This window comes from Marmota monax, unplaced genomic scaffold, assembly GCF_021218885.2.
Source record: "Marmota monax isolate L192 unplaced genomic scaffold, Marmota_monax_Labrador192_F-V1.1 WCK01_AAM20220418_F8-fsc00089, whole genome shotgun sequence".
NCBI lineage: Eukaryota > Metazoa > Chordata > Mammalia > Rodentia > Sciuridae > Marmota > Marmota monax.
In genome coordinates this window covers 7,544,269-7,560,998 of record NW_026694744.1, presented here as the reverse complement: position 1 = coordinate 7,560,998, position 16,730 = coordinate 7,544,269, and the positions used below count along the sequence as shown (strand labels likewise).

The 16,730-nt window shown below is 42.6% G+C and overlaps 1 protein-coding gene across 2 annotated transcripts in view; it reads left to right on the top strand.

Moving 5' to 3' along the window:
- The first annotated feature begins 1,946 nt into the window (after positions 1-1,946).
- Clcn4 (chloride voltage-gated channel 4) overlaps positions 1,947-16,730 on the top strand; it is a 71,789-nt gene continuing 57,005 nt past the window's right edge. Inside the window, exons 1-2 of one of the 2 annotated variants that reach the window (XM_046424279.2) lie at positions 1,947-2,210; positions 3,524-3,658. The gene's annotated coding sequence lies outside the window, so the exon portion shown is untranslated. Of the gene's footprint in view, positions 2,211-3,484; positions 3,659-16,730 lie in introns of both variants that reach the window. The other variant, XM_046424280.2, reaches the window with a different exon arrangement.

The window sequence follows — 16,730 nt, the reverse complement described above, 5'->3', positions numbered from 1 at the left end:
GGACCTGAACAGACACTTCTTAGAGGAGGATATATAATCAATCAACAAATACATGAAAAAATGCTAACCATCTCTAGCAATCAGAGAAATGCAAATTAAAACCACTCTAAGGTACCATCTCACCCCAGTAAGAAAGGCAGCCACTATGAAGTCAAACAACATCAAGTGCTGGCGAGGATGTGGGGAAAAGGGTACACTTGTACATTGCTGGTGGGACTGCAAATTGGTGCAGCCAATTTGGAAATCAGTATGGAGATTCCTTGGAAAGCTGGGAATGGAACCACCATTTGACCCAGCTATTCCCCTTCTCAGACTATTCCCAAAAGACCTAAAAAGAGCATACTACAGGGATACAGCATCATCAATGTTCATAGCAGCATGATCCACAATAGCTAGACTGTGGAACCAACCTAGATGCCCTTTAATAGATGAATGGATAAAAAAATGTGGCATATATACACAATGGAACATTACTCAGCACTAAAAAATAACAAAATCATGGCATTTGCAGGGAAATGAATGGCATTAGAGAAGATTATGCCAAGTGAAATCAGCCAATCCCTAAAAAACAAATGTCCAATGTCTTCTTTGATATAAAGGGGGCGACTCAAAACAGAGCAGGGAGGAAGAGCATGAGAAGAAGATTACCATCAAACAGGGACAAGAGGTGGGAGGGAATGGGAGAGAGAGGGGGAATTGCACGGAAGATGGAAGGAGACCCACACTGTTATACAAAAAAATACATATAAGAGGATGTGAGGCGAAGGGGAGAAAAAAAAATAAGAGAGAGAGAGAGAGAGAGAAAAATGAGTTACCGTAGATGGGGTAGAGGGAGGGGAGGGGAGGGGAGGGGGGATAGGAAGGGGATAGGAAGGGCAGCAGAATACAACAGACACTAGTATGGCAGTATGTATAAACGTGGCTGTATAATCAATGTGATCCTGCAATCTGTACACGTGGGAATAATAAGAATTCATACCCCATTTGAAACAAATATATGATATATGATATGTTAAGATCAATGTAATGTTTTGAACAACTAATAAATTTCTGATGTTTAAAAAAAAAAAGAAATGCTCTTCTAGGGGCTGGGTATGTGGCTCAGGAGAGTGTATGCTTTGCTGCATAAGGCCCGGGGTTCCATCCTTAGCACTGCAAAGGTAAAACAACATAAAGAAACAAACACTATTCTAATCTTAGAATTTAACATATTTTCTGTTTTTGAAGATTTAACTTGCTTCCAGTGCTTTGAGATCATAAATAATTGCAGCAAACTTTTCCTAGTTGATTCTTTCCCACCTGTCTCCTCTCTGCTCCCAAACAAGGCAAATTCTTGGCCATAAATTGCTGGAGCAAATGATGTCAAAAGCTGTCTGGGACCCAGAATAATTGGTCAAATTATGCATACTTGTAGGCTTTGGGAAGGAATTATTAAACTGGCCTACCAGAAAGATGGTTCAATTTACCTCTTCAAGGGTGGTGTTAGGTTTGTTTTTGTTCCTATTTGTTGTATTAAACTTTGCCAATTTGATAGGCAAGGGTGGGGTTTTAGAAGAGTTATTTCATTCTGTTCAAAATTGCATGGCCTAGTTTAGACTTTTTCTAAACTATTTGTTGTGACTTTTTTTTTTTAATAGTTGAGCAATCACCTGGAAAAAGAGAAGGTGAAACAAACCTGTTGGGGAAAGCAAAAACAAAAACCCCAACCGCCCTGGATGAGGAAGGTGCCTGTATTTAGTCATTTCAGCCAAGTGGAACACAAAGCAAGGCTGTAAATACAGTTTCGAGATCCTCTTCTGGCCTCAGGGGGGCATATTGTATATCCCCATCCCCCAGGGATTGGTGTCCCAGTCGTTCACGCAGCCCAGCCTCTGGCGTGGGGCGGGGGCGCGTCCTGTATGGGAAGACTAAATTCTCTTTGGATACAAATGCAGCAAGGGTGGGGGGCGAATGACACTGGCACTAGGGAGCTGCGGAGTCAAGAGGTGACCAAGGCCGGCTGGGCTGGGCTGGGCTCTGTGGTTGGGTAGAGCACGTGATGCTCCCAGCCTGCTTCCCGGGCCCTCTGGGCGCCTGAGGCTGAAAGCGACATTTGCCTCTGGCAGGAAAATGAACTTGTCAGTTTCCGCTGGCATCAGACCGTCTACCCAAAGGAGCGACGGATCGGGGTAGCATTTTAGCTTTCTATCTCAGGGATCTGACAGCGAAAGGTAAGTTGTTTGTTACTCAGAAAAACAAACACGAGAGGAGTGACTGAGAAAGCCACACTGCCACTTTGTCGATTAAAAAAAAAAATCTAGTCTTGAAAATAATATAGATCGCTGTGAGAAGCAAGGGCTGTATTTATTCCCAAATTAAAGATTGAACGACCGAAGAGAAAGTTGGTTAATCTGGAGCGAATAGTGGGAAAGGGGCCGAGGTTAAATATAGAAGGACACGAAAGCTGCTGGAATAAATAGCAAGTTAACTTAACTCTTTAACTCTAGCCTGCTTGTAAAACAATTTATTTCACATTTCTCTCAGGGGTGTGGGAGAAGGGAATGTTAAAATTATGATTTAAACTCAAGTGAAAGCAAATTAATTTACATGAAACTGGAATATAAATAACAATTTCTGCTTTTGTCCTTTTACATTTCAAAAATGTTTATGTGGTTTGGAGAAAGAAAAGATTGTGTACTGCTTAAGTTTGAAATATGCTATTTCAACTTTTTGAAATGATCACAGTTGGAATCTTTTAAAGCTTCCTAGGCAAGGCTGTTTCAGTTGTGAATGGGAAATATTGACATTGTACATATTTTTTTGTAATTGTAAAATGAATCACTTCAGAATGTGATAAAAATTAGAAAATGTGAAATAATCCACTATTGTGAATTAAATTTTTCATACCTGAGAAATTAAATGCCTTACCAGAAGATTTAAGGAAATAAACAGATATAATTCTGCTCATGCAATATTGCTTTATTTTAAATAATCAATTATTTTAGTAAATAGTATTAATATGTGGTGTCACTATTTTCCCTTTGCAAATACAAATTACTATTGGAATGCAGCTATTGAGAGTAATTAAAGCATCATTCATAATTGCATTTAGTATAATATTCCTTAAGGAAATGCTTTGATAGTGTTTGATGTAATACTTGATATATGATTTGAATTATTGAACCTCTACATAAAGTATGTTCATGCATATTATATCTTAAGTATCATTTTGATTTGCACAAAATATCTCCCTACTGCATTTGATAAATGCCGGTTTTTAAAATGAAACACTAAATTGTATTTCCTTTCACTATAATCTCCTATTGCTAGTTATTTCGAAATCCTTTTACAGGTTTGGAGCCTGTGATAATTTGGGTGTCTCCTTCTGTGTGGTTTGTTTTCCATAATTCCTCGTTAAAGGTTAGGGAAGCAGCACACTTAAAGCAGAATGCCCTGAGGGTGGTCAGAGCGAGGCTTTCAAGCCACCGCTCCTTGCTTTCCCCAGGCGTTCAAGGTCTTTCCCTCTTCGGATCTCCCCTCCTAGCTTCTAAGGCGTCACGTGGCAGCGTGGAGCCCTCCTCCCGGTGACGTCACGGCGCTCACAGCCGTGGCGCTGAAGAAAGGATGCTCTAGGATGCTGTCCAGGTGGGCGGCCGCGCTGCGCGATGCGGCACTGCAGGTAAGGGGCGCTCGGCGCCCGGACGCGCTCCCCGGGGCTCCCGGTGGTGCGGACTCTGCAGTCGGAGCCCCAGCGGGTTGGCCTAAAGCCTGGCAGCGTCCCCAGAAACAGAAAGTGGGGCCTCTGCCCGCTGTGGCGCCTGCTGCCCACAGCTACAAGCTGCTGCTGCATGCATCAGGCAGGGAGTGGCCTGGTGCAAGTCCACGCGTGACTTTGAGTCTTGGCGTGCCCACACTGAGAAAAAAGGGTAGGGGCCAGACAGAAAGACAGGACCTCATGTTCAGGAGGGGAAAAAATCTGGAATGACCACAATATGTGCATTCTAAGGAAGAGATGGGCTTTTAAAAGATAACCATCAACTATTTTTTTCACTGTCATTGTGCTTAAATAATGACACATTTATTAATTCTTTTTAAAGGGGATGTTCTCAGTAATTAGACTCATGTCTTTTAAAACAAAAGCTTGCTGGGAAATGGCAGCTTCTTGGTTAACAATTTAAGGGCCAAATGTGCTATCTAAGTTGTTTTGCATTTTGCAGTGTTCCAGTATTTAAATGTGTTTTTTCTTCCAGTGTTTTCAGTAGATTTAAAAATAACAAGATCCAGTAAAATAGGATAAAATAAAACGCAGTTTCCAAAGGTAGCATGCCAGTGCCTGTAAGAGATGGCTACATCTCTAAGAACAAAGTGGTCTTTAGCAGAGGGTGAGGGTGGAGATGACACCAAACCCTAAGGATTTCTAGCATTCTTTTTAATCCCCTTGCTGAATAATCAGCTTGCTGAAGGCAGGGACCTGATGACTCAGCAACAAATGGAGTGGGTCAGGTGACTTCAGTTCCAGCATGAGCGTTGTGGGGGGATTTTAATGGACTTTTCCCTACCCTGTTTACATTCCTTTCTCCTGGTCTGTAGCCAGAACATGCGTGGGCTCCCTTAGGAGGAGAATGTGCCATTCTTTCCTGAAAACCAGACCCCTCTGGAAGCTGAGGCATCAGTAAATGGTATTGGAACTCACACCATGAATAATTTGCCCCATAGGCAACTTTGGGGGACTGCTAAAACAGTGCTATTTTCATTGATAATTGAAGAATTTGAGTTCTTTTAGAGTTTGTGTTACTGCAGTAATTCAGTAATTTGTTTATTGCACTTTTTTTTCTTTGGTTCAGTTGGCTATAAGAATAAAGGTCGGTGGAGGGTGTAGCTCAGTGGTGGAGCATGTGTGGAGCCTGTGCAAAACCCTGGAATTAATCCACAGCATAATTAAAAGGAAAAAGAAGAAAAAAAAAACAATGAAGTTTCCTCAGGTCCCCACCATGGCTTCTCCCCAGCAGAACAAAGCAGGTGATGCAAGTAGATTTAATAGAGATCTGGACTCCACTTCTGGCTTTTTGACTATGTAACCTTGAACAAGTCACCTGGTGTGTTCATGCCTGTTTTCTCATCTTGAGAGTAACAAAGGAATTGGGATTAGGTTTTCTCAACCTTAGCACAGTTGGCATTTGGGGCTGGGGCTGATAACTCTGTCATGGGGACTTTCCTGTGCATTGTAGGATGTTAAGCAGCATCTGTGTTCCCCACCCACTAGATGCCAGTATCAATTCCCTCCTGTCAGTTGTGACAACCCAAAATGTCACCAGACATTGCTACATGCCACCTGAGGACTCCATTGCCCCCAGGTTAAGAACCTCTGATTTAGATGATTTTTTGTTTGTTTGTTTTGTGATGCTGGAGAGTGAACTTAGGGCCTCGCATGTGCTAGGCAAGTGTTTTGCCACTGAACCACACCACCAGTCTCTAGGTAATCTTTAAATGTTCTTTTGGCTACAATAAATCAGAATTTATTTTTCTATGATTTGTTCAATGTGGAATCCTCTGTCAAAAATCTGATTCCCTTTCATAATATTAAACATATTGAAAATGCAGTGTGAAGTGAAGACGTTTTTGTACTGAGGGTTTCCAGAAACAGTCAAAAGAGGAGGAGGAGGCTATTGGTATGCCATTTGTAGTTGGAGGTCCAGCCTATTAGTAAAGGAATGTGTTGGAGGAAAAAAAAACCTCTAGACAAGGTGTGCTGAAACTGTGACCCTGCATGCATCCCCATGCAGGTTAAATCTCAACCTGGGGTAGACCCAGCAGCTGAGAGGCCACATCTTCGTCTGCAAGATTGGCAGTAACAGTCTGCACTCAGAAGTGTCCTGAGGATGAAATGAGAAGAGATGACATATTGTGCTGGTGTCAGATGTGGTGAGGACAGGATGGTAGTGATGTCCATAGAGATAGGAAGAGGCAAACACAAACTGCCCATAGAACCGGCAACCTGGAGAGTTCCTCAGTGTGGTGATGGTCACATGCTTTAGGCTTTAGTACAGGGCCTGTGTCTAAAGGTGTGCTTGGCCACTTATGAGGATGTCTGTGTCTGTATTATTGAATCTCTCAGAGCAGTTGCCAAATCTATAAAATAGGACCACTGTTCTTGGTGATCCTGATTCCTTGGCATTTGGAGAAGACTGGAAGGTGGTAAGAGGATCTGCAAGTTGGGAAACTCCCTGGAGACAAGCAGCAGTGATGACAGAAGTGTTGCAAGGTGTGGGATGATGAATTTAAAAGGGCCAGAAAATATTTCCTTATCCCTCAGGCCTCGGACCACAGTGTGCCTCTCCCCTGCATCTCCTTGCTGCAAGGTCACTCACTGTCTGGCTCTTCCTTCCTTGCCCCATAAAAATAGTCTCCTGTGAGGATTAGAAAAGCCCTCCTGCGATAATGTTGGCCTTTAGTGAGAAAAGGCTGCTGCACCTTAGGCTCGGGCAATATAGCAGCTGGTCCTGTTCACTTTATAGGCCATTTTTCCCCAGGCTTCTGCCCTTAGCATTCAGGCTGCTTCTCCTATATCCAAAGCAGCCCTTCCAAACTCTTGTGGCCCTCAGAATGGCTTGGCACTCTCTCTCTCTCTCAGTGCCATCTGGCCTTGTCTCTTCAACAAGTCAGTATCATGAAAGAAAATTAGAACAAGGAGGAGGGATATTCTTTATCAGATGACACTTCAGAGACTGAATAGTCAAATATAACTTGTAGCCTTTGATTGGAACCTGGCCTGAACAAACATGTGTAAGAGGCATTTGGGGGAACACGTGGGAACTGTTTTATGTGACTGGCTCTTAGATGATACTAGGAAACTAGTGTTGATTTTATTAGGTGTGGTGATTTGTGGTGTGGTAGGCAGCTTCTGAGATGAATCTGTGACCTCTGCCCCTGGCAGCCACAATTTTGCATAATTCTCTCCCTTTGAGTTTGGGCTGCACCTGGCACACAAGTCACATGAATATGATATAGCTGGCGTGAAGCGATGGCACTTATGAGATTAGGGTATAAAGAATCTATGACTTCCGCCTTGGGTATGTTTTTCTCTATTGGACCAAAGGAAGGAGCTGCCATGTTATGAGCAGCCCTATGGTGTGGGAACCCAAGGTCTTCTGTCCAACAGTTCCCACACTCATCCCCAAACCAAGACCTGTCAGTGGCATAAGTGTCCTTGGCAGCAGATCCCTCAGCCTCTGCTGAGCCTTGAGATGGCTGCTAGCCTCTCCTGGATTCTTGACACAGAAACAGTGAGATAAGCCTCTTTACTTCCTGCTGCTAGGTTTTGAGGTAATTCATTCCACAGCAATAGCTAATACATGTCTTTGTGGAAAAGAGTCTTATTTTTTGAAAATGTGTGTTGAAATTGAGATGAAATATCATGATAGCAATAATTGGCTTTTTTCTTACATTTTTTGAAAATCTTTATAATATATGGCTGAAGACAAGTGAATTACTCTCACACGTCATGCTTTTACATTTAGACTGCTGCAATAGCACATATCATGTAGCCTCTGGAAAGTTCCACTGCACACTCATGAAAGAATGGGCTTGAAAGAAGACAAAGATTATTATAATAATATTTTGACATCATGGATCCTGTGAGGTGTCTTGGCAACCCCAAGGAGTCCCTAGACCATACTTTGAGACCCACTGCTCTAGATCAGTAATTTACTTTTTATTAAAGGATTTTAAATCTCTAATTCTTCAATTGCTTAGCCAACCATCAGAGGCAATAGGGGCAAGCCTTGACTTAGAGGCTTTACCCACACAGAATTCAGAACACAAGCACTGCTGTAGACACAGTGCTGTAGACACACAATAAGCTTGCAGTGAACACAGGAATAAAGTTATATAAGGAGTAGTCTTTTTCCTGGTCTGACATTTTCAAGTTGACCTTTTTTTTTATCTCCTAAAAAAGCATGTATAAATTTTTTAAGGGAGTTGGGGTACTAGGAATTGAACCCAGGGGTACTTTACCACTGAGCCACATCCCCAGCCCTTTTTAGTTTTTATTTTGAGACAGGGTCTTGCTAAGTTGCTTAGTGCCTTGCTGATTTGCTGATGCTGCTCTTGAACTTGTGATCCCCTTGTCTCAGCCTCCCAAGTCGCTGGCATTACAGGCATGTGCCACTGCAAGAAGCATGTATAAGATCTACAAAAAATTGTACCAAAACCACACATACACACATGGGTGGGTGTCCATACACATATAATCTAAGAGAATAAGAAAATATACTAATAAAATATTTTACAAATGCTCAATGGGAGAAGTGATCAAAACACCTTCCCTAAGTAAAATTCAGCATTAATTGGAAAAAAATTGTATTCTTTCTTCTGTTGGTTTGGTATAAAATGTAGTTAAAGCTTTTATATGCCTGTGATAAAACTATTTTTCCATATTTTATGTAAAATAGTAAGGAAAGCTAGGCAGTTATGAGGACTTAAAATCATAAAACAAGTTTAGTCATTCCTCACCTGAATTTTTTTTCATTTTTTTCCTTTTCTTTTTTGGCACTGAGGGTTAAACCCAGGTCCACTGTACCACTGAGCTACATCCCCAGCCCTTTTTATTTTTATTTTGAGATGGGATGTTGCTGAGTTGCTGAGACGGGCCCCAACTTGTGATCCTTGACTTGATTATGACAAATGAAGACAGAATATTACTGGTACCCCAGAGGATCCTACCCTATCCCACTGTAGTCAAATCATCTTGCAAGTGGCAGTCATCATTCTGATTTCTGTCAGCATAGGTTTTGTCTATTCTTTACCTTCACATAGATGGAATCATACAACATGTTCTTTCATATCTGGCTTCTTTCATTCAACATGATTTTGAGATTTATCCATGTTGTTTTGTGTAGTAGTAATTCACTAATTTTATTGTAAATAGTGCTTTTAGAGATAAAATGGGAGCATTTGATACATCATGCTTCTCTTACTACTATTTTTTGGAGACTGTTTTGTGTCAGCATGCCCATAGTATGTTCCACTGTGGGACAGTACAGTAATTTATTCAACCAGTTCTTGATTGATAGACATGTGGATTAAGGCATTCTTTTGTGATCAATAATAATGGTATTATATGAATGTAAAAACTCTCAAGAGGAAGAGATTCACTAAGATTAATTAAATGAATAGAATTCAGTTGTTAGAAGTGAGCTTTAAAATCAAAGCAACCCTTATATTTTACATATGAGGAATAGATATCCAGAGAAATCAAGTGACTGGCCCAAGGTCACATGACTGATCTGACAGAGCTGTGGAATAACCATGGTGTCTCATGTCCTTACAGAATGATCTTTTTTCTACTCTACACTCTGTGAGGACAGAAGGCATATTTATCTTATTTAATTCTATAAGCACAGTATGTAGCACATAGCAGGTGCTCATTAAATATTTACTGAATGAAAAAATAAGTGATATATTAGTGTTCTGAGAAAGACCATCCATATCATGAGAACTGCTAAAGGATTTCCATAGGTCATGAGCCTCAATATTCATCCAATCATTTGCTCATTCACTACCTTAATTACTTTTTAATTCAGCAAATATTCCTTGGATCCTTGCTGTGTGTCCAGGTCAGTGTTTCTCAAGCTTGATCTATGGACATTTGGGGCTGGATGATTCTTTGTAGTGGGGGCTATCCTGTGCACTGTAGGGTATTTATCAGTAACCCTGAGTTCTATGCACATAACAACAGCCCTACAGTTGTGACAACCAAAAATTTTAGTCATTGCCAGGTGTCCTCTGGCAGGCAAAATTGTTCCCCACTGGAGACAGTGATAAGTCTAGGAGGTGGGGGTACCTGTAGAAGCAAATGGACAAGGCTCATGACCTTGAGGAACTGTCATTGGAGTTCATGAAAGAGGAAGTTTCTGTTTCATAGGTTGTGCTATTCAGTGGGAAGAGTAGGAGGCCAAGGAGGCAGTTCTTGAAAATAGGGTGACCTGTTGTTGTCTGAATTGAATGTAAGTTTGAGAGCAGAACCTTCCCCAGTAGAGGTAACTTTAAGTCCTCCTGAAGTTACAGAAAAGGGGAGTCCTGGAGGGCTCAGGTCAGGCCCTTTGACCCATGCCAGGCACAATCCAGCAGTGAGAGTCAAAGTGGTGAGCAGGAAGTTGCCTGGGGTGCCTCTGCCTGAGGACAGTGTCCACATCTGACCCCTCAACGGTAGCTTGTATGCCTGGGGTTGCACTTGGGGATTGGCTGATGCAAGGTCAGTACAGTGAGGACTGTTATGCCCATTCCTTGGGGCCTGCTTCTCACCTGGCCACGGGGACACGTTGACTCATCTCTTGGTGGTCGATGCTGCCTGTACTTGTGCCTGCCCAGCAGTTTCACAGGGCTCTGTGGCCTGACCATGTTTGTGTGCTTCTCAGTTCCTAGCTTCCTTTCTGGTTGCTTTGGCTAAATGTGAAACTTGTTTTCTTCCTCCAGTGTCACCCTTGGAGGCGCTGGTTGGACTGAGGCTTTGTGGTCAGGATAGAGGAGGTCAAACCACAATGAATTATTTTTCTTCTTAGCTCAGTTATGCCTCTCATCGGTGACCCTTTCTCCTCAAACCTGTGAAATGACTGAAATTTCAGCCTCTATCTTGGCTCCAATGGCCTTGTTCTTTTCTCTGTGGCTAGCCTGAGGACAGGAAGGACACATCACAACTGTGTTTAATGCTTCCTGGTGTAACCTTTACAAACTTGCCAGCCGTGAGTGTCTACTTACATTTTTTTAAATCTCTGAGGGGGTGCGTACAGGTAAGCAGCAAATAGATTGTAGTGGAGGAAAACTTGTCAGAAAATGGTCAACAGTCTGAGGAGGTCCCAGGAGAGGAGAAACATGGGTGATATTTCCCTCCAGCACCATCTTTGGAAGCCGTTATGGGTCAAATTATGCCCCCCTCCAAATTAATATGTTGAAGTCCTAACCCTCAGTATTTCAGAAAGTGACCTGACTTGGAGACAGGGTATTTACAGAAGTAACCAACCAAGTTGAAATAGGGTGGACCTCTAATCTACTATGACAGATGTCCTTACAAGAAGAGGAAATTAGGGCACAGACACACACACACACACACACACACACACACAGGGATGACTATGCAAGGACACAAAGATGCCATTGGTAAGCCAAGGAGAGAGGCTTAGAACAGATTCTTCCCCTTAGAACCCTCAGAAAGAAATGATCCAAATGATCCTACTGAGACCCCCATCTTTTACCTCCAGCCTCCAGAATTGTGAGACAATAGTTTCTGTCATCTGAGGCACCAATATGTGGTACTTTGTTGTGGCTGTCCTAGAAAATGAATACAGCAGTGTTGTTTGTGGATGTGTGAACCTTTGCCCACTTGGGAGATTAGAAGGTAACCAAGATGACTTGCATAAGCTCTTTTACACAGTATAGGAGAGATGTGGCCCTCCAATGCCTTCTCAGTGGAAGCAGGTGGCTTCCAAGTCTAAAGGTCTGAGGTCTCTTAGGTCCTTGTAGAAGAAGGCCCTTGGGGTCTGGGCTTGATCCAGCTCCCCACTCACCATCTGTGACACTTACCCTCTCTTCTGCCTTAGTTTGCTTATTTGTAACATGGGCCTGAGGGTGACAATATTTGATTCACAGGGTGTGAGGAGCCCTACTGACTTAATCCATGTGAAGTGCTTAGAACAGCACCTGGCATCCTGCTGTCGATGTTGTTATTGGAAGGGGTGTCTGGGGAAGTTCTACATTGTTGGCTCTTGGCACTGGAAATACAGAGACCTCATGCCCCCATCCTCTGTGGAGTGAGGGTGTGAGAACACTGAGTTGATTGTGTCACCCGAGGCCGCATGAGGTTGGCCTCATCTCCTTTCCAACAAGCAGGCTGGGTTTCAAAATGGGACAAATAGCTGTGTGAGCCTGGGGCCATGGGAAGCCTGCCATGGCCCACAATAGCTCACCCAGTTCATATGAGGAAGACTATAGTAGAAGGGGCACAAAGAGTGCTGGAGGGGGACAGGGAGGTGGGCCAGGGAGGAAGGAGAAAGAGGAAAAAGGAAGTGACTGTCTTTCCACTTTGTGGCTACAGGCAAAATTATGAAACAGGCCAAGTTTAATTCTCCCATGCCTTTCTGGATATTTGTTTGCTCCCAGCCTTCCTCCCTATTGAAACTGTCTTTGGTCCTGTGGCCCTTGGCCCCTTGCCAGGTGGCCACCATGGGGCTCCTGTCATTGTCAATGCCTCATAATCTTATATCTGGGGAACCCAGCCTGGTGTTTGGAGGGTTGGCCCGAAAGGGCCAATAAACCTCCTCACCATCCTAAAGGTATCTGCATTTTTAAAAGCAAGACTCCATGATCTCAAATGAATTTGTCATTCCTGGGGTTTCAGGCAAGGCAGAAAAGTGGTGTCAGGCTTCTGCTGGTGTGGTTGCTGGCCTCCTAGATAGTCGCTGATGGCCTCACCTCCTGCCTCATGGCCTTGTGTAGTCCCTTCCTCATGCAATAGCTTGGGACTGACCTGTGCAGACTGGGTTTCATCCTTCTTTGTAGTTGTGTATAGTCTATAGTTTTCTCTGCATATGATGTGTTTTGTTTTCTCTCACTGCTTTAAGAGACCCTCTTTTTCACTAGCTTTAACAATTTGATTACAATCTGCCTGGGTGTGGGTGGGTGTGTGCATGTATGTGTGTGAGCATGCACACACATGTGGGCTTGGAGCTCAAAGAGCGTCTTTTTATTTTTTAAATTTAATTTCAATGTTTAGCTGTAGATAGACATGATACCTTTATTTTATTTATTTGTTTTTATGTGGTACTGAGGTTCAAACCCAGTGCCTCACATATGCTAGGCAAGTGCTCCCCCACTGAGCTGCAGCTCCAGCCCCAACAGAGCTTCTTGTATCTGTGAGATTATAGTCTAGTAGTTCAAATTCTTCTGTAGAACAGCATTTTCTATAGTGAATGTTCTGATTAGCTTATCAAAATTTATTTCAGAGAAACATCTTGAGAGAGTTTAAGGGATTTTGTAGGCGGGTGGAGATGGAACCCAGGGCCTTTGCATGCTAAGCCACATTCTACCACCTAGTTACACCCCTGGCCCCTTGAAAGGAATTAAAAACCAACTTCCCTCTTGATCCCCTCCCTCTACTTGCATGAGAACAACAAAGAGGGGTTTGTCTTGAGGACTGCTTGAGAAACTGGCAGGTTGTGGCGCTTATAGCCTCTGTTCCTGGTTCAGAGTCCATTCCCTTGGCCCCAGAAACTTTGTGTCAAATGCCTGCGGTGGGGTATCAGTCAGGATGCTTGGTTGCTGCACTTGGCAGGATGTTTGTATTTATCAGCTCAACTTTTTTTTCATGGGTGAAAAATAATAAGAGAAAACTCAAGATAAATTCAAAAATTAAAAAGCAAATGAAACAGAACCAGTAGGGGAGAGCAAGTTCTGCCTTTCACACATGCCTCGCTCAGATTATAAAACTCACGATGGTGCGTTTTACATGTCTCCTGACCCCAGTTGAGTTTCCATAGTAATTTTGTCCTCTCTGTGTGCACAGATAAAACATTGTTCTTATATCCACTCTTGAGTATGCCCATGCAGAGATGTCTAAAGCATCTGATTGACTACTTGATAGAGTTTCATATCTATAGGTTGATATAGTATTAATTATACTCTTTGAATTATACTCTTTAGAATAGAGATAGTACATGTGGCTGGCTAAACTTTTTGGGTTTAGTAAATATTATTACTCCATAGCAGGGTTCAGCAAATGCTTCTTTAAAGGTCTGGATAGTAAATAGAGTTGAGTAAAACAGGCCTCAGCTCTCAAGGAGCTCACAGCCAAACAGAGCAGCAAGCAAGTTTGAAAATTATTATTCCAACAAAATGCAGTTTATGAATAAGATCAATATGAAAAATATTTGTCATTAAACACAGTGGACAGGATACAGGGCATGAAGTAGAACTAGAGGTAAGGAGGGAGTAAAAGATTATACTAGAGTACCAGTTTGCATGTGGGCCCCGGAGCAGCAACATCAGCTTCCCTGGGAGCTAAAATGCAGAATCTGAGGCCCTGCACAGCACTGCTGAAGCCAGGAGCTTGACATGTGGTGGGGCGGGGCCTGGAGCTGCCCCATCCTCCTGGTAGTGCTGACACAGGCTCAGGTTTGAAAACCACTGACCTGGGCAGTGATCTGCCACCAGTGTTCTGCTGGGGGGCTTGTGACAGGCCATTTTGGTACTTAGATTGTCCTTTAGATGCAGAGGCCTTGGCACAGCTTGGCTCTTTTTCTTGGGGGACTGATCATCCATTCCTATCAATAAAGTGTATCAGGGAGATTCTCTGAATTCTTACCTGGAGGAAAAGTTTTGCTTTGTCCATTAATACTGCATAACCATTCTTCTTCTTTTAGGGTTTGTCCTTTTGGTGTCATTTGTTAAAACTCTTTGTCTGGCTCATAGTTATGAAGATTTGCCCATTTCTATGAGATAAAAAACCCCAAACAAAAAACCCACTCACATGGGTTTTACAAAGGCCAAGGTATAACTAACTGAAGAAATGTATGGTACTATGTGATGCTGCCTGTTTGGGTGGTCTCCCAAGTGGAACTTGAGGCCAAGTTTCTAGTGCAAGGACTGTTTGGGGGAGGTGCAGGGACTCCTAGGGGCAAAGCAGGGAAATGAGACCAGGAAGGGAAGGCAGCCATCAGCTATCAATGCTGTTCCTGCAACTATGACCAGAGCTTAACTCAGCATTTAGGAAACTCTAGGAAATGATGCTTGCTATTTCAAGACCCTCAAGATCACCTCTGGCCCAAGAACTCAGCATGTCATACTCATGGCTATGATTTATTACAGTGAAAGGATACAGAGCCAAATCAGCAAAGGGAAAAGTTCACAAGGCAAATCTAGGGGAAACCAGGCATGTGCTTCTGAGAATCCAGTTGGAGGTATGCAGGGCTTGCTTCATTCTTCCTGTGAGTTGACAGCCCTTGCAGAATGTTGTCCACCAGGAAAGCTAGTTAGAGACTCAGTATCCAGGGATTTTATTGGTAGCTGGTTACCTAGGCACACTCTGCCTAAAATGTATCAAAATTCCAGGCTCTTAGAAGGAAAGCAGGCATAAATCATATTTGGACAGTTTAGGCACAGTGATCCATTCTTATTGGTTCTGAGAATGGCAGGAACCCTTCCCAAACCCAGGTTCCCAGATGACAGCCAAGGGCAAGCAGACATCTTAAAGAGAGCAGCCTCAGGCCTGCTACATTGTCTTTTCTGCACAGGTACAAAACACAGGCCTGGAAATGACCCAATTCAGTGGGCAGGAGAGTGGAGATATTTTGACATGAGTTCTGCTTCCAATGATGCATTTCAGGCATGTTATGTGAATAAAGTTACTTTCTGTGGGTCTCAAACCATGCTGTCAGGCACAGGATACCATTGGAAACCAGCTGGAATTTATCAGAAGTTTTGGACTGATCTGAGTGGTGCACTGGAAACATTAGGTGCAGTAGTCACTCTAGAAATTGGGTGAGGACACAAAGCCATGTATACAGAGTGATTTGTATGCATATGGTCATGTGGCAGTGTTACAACTGTGGGTGAAGTTATCAAGGTCAAGGCTTCCTACCTAACATCCTTAGGATGTGGCAGGAATCCCTGCTATAGGATATTGCTGAGCCAGGAGTTGTAGAAAGAGCCACAGGTATATACCTCCTTCTGTTGTCTGCCTATTAGCAAGGAAGGGAAAGTGTGTGTGTGTGTGTGTGTGTGTGTGTGTATGTCAGAGTGTGTGTAAGTACATGTGTGTATAAGAATGTGTGTGAGCATTTGTTTTTATTTTTTTTATTTTAGATAAAACACACGTTTATTCATTTACTTAAAATTTAGGAGGAAAAAAGAAAATACAAATAATATGGAGATTGTATGGAGATAATATGGAGTTTGCTCTGTCTTCCATAATAAAAGCCCATATACTAGGTGGCTTAAACAACAGAAATTCATTTTCTCACAATTATGGAGCCTGGGAGTCTGAGATCAAGGAGTTGGCAGAGTTGTTTTTTTTCCTGAGGCCTCTGTTATTTGCATGTAGGTCAATGTCTTCTTCTCATGTCTTCACATTGTATTCCCTTTTTGTGTACCTGTGTCCTATTTTCTCTTTTATTCTATGTTTTTCCAAGCAATAACCTTTGATCATTCTTTTTTAAATAATTATTTTATTGTTACGTATTCATTTTTCATTTATTTTATTTATTCATTTATTTTTACGTGGTGCTAAGGATGGAACCCAGTGCCTCACACCTGCCAGGCAAGTGCTCTGCCACTGAGCAATAGCCCCAGTCCTCCTTGGATCATTCTTCAGTTGGCTATTTGGTTTCAAAGGTTTAGTCCATGGTCAGCTGACTCCATAGCTCTGGTCCCAGGTAAGGCAGAACATCATGGCAGAGGAAAGCTGCTCAGTTCATGACAGCCAGGAAGTAGAGCTCTTTTGTTTTATTTTTAAACTTCCACTTTTAATGTTTCAATTTTGAGCAGCACAAATAGGCAGATAAAGAAGTGTTTTGTTACATCCTCCAACATTGTGGCAATTTTTTTTTGCCTCCATCCACACAAGCAGATTAAGAGAACACAGCTCTGTTATATAATTTGAAGACAGTGATTAATTTGTCCTGGACTGTAGGGCTTAAGCATGGCTTATTGTATGCACAGAGGCTAATGGTCTGAATAAAGGTAGGCCAGAGTGTCCTCATTCT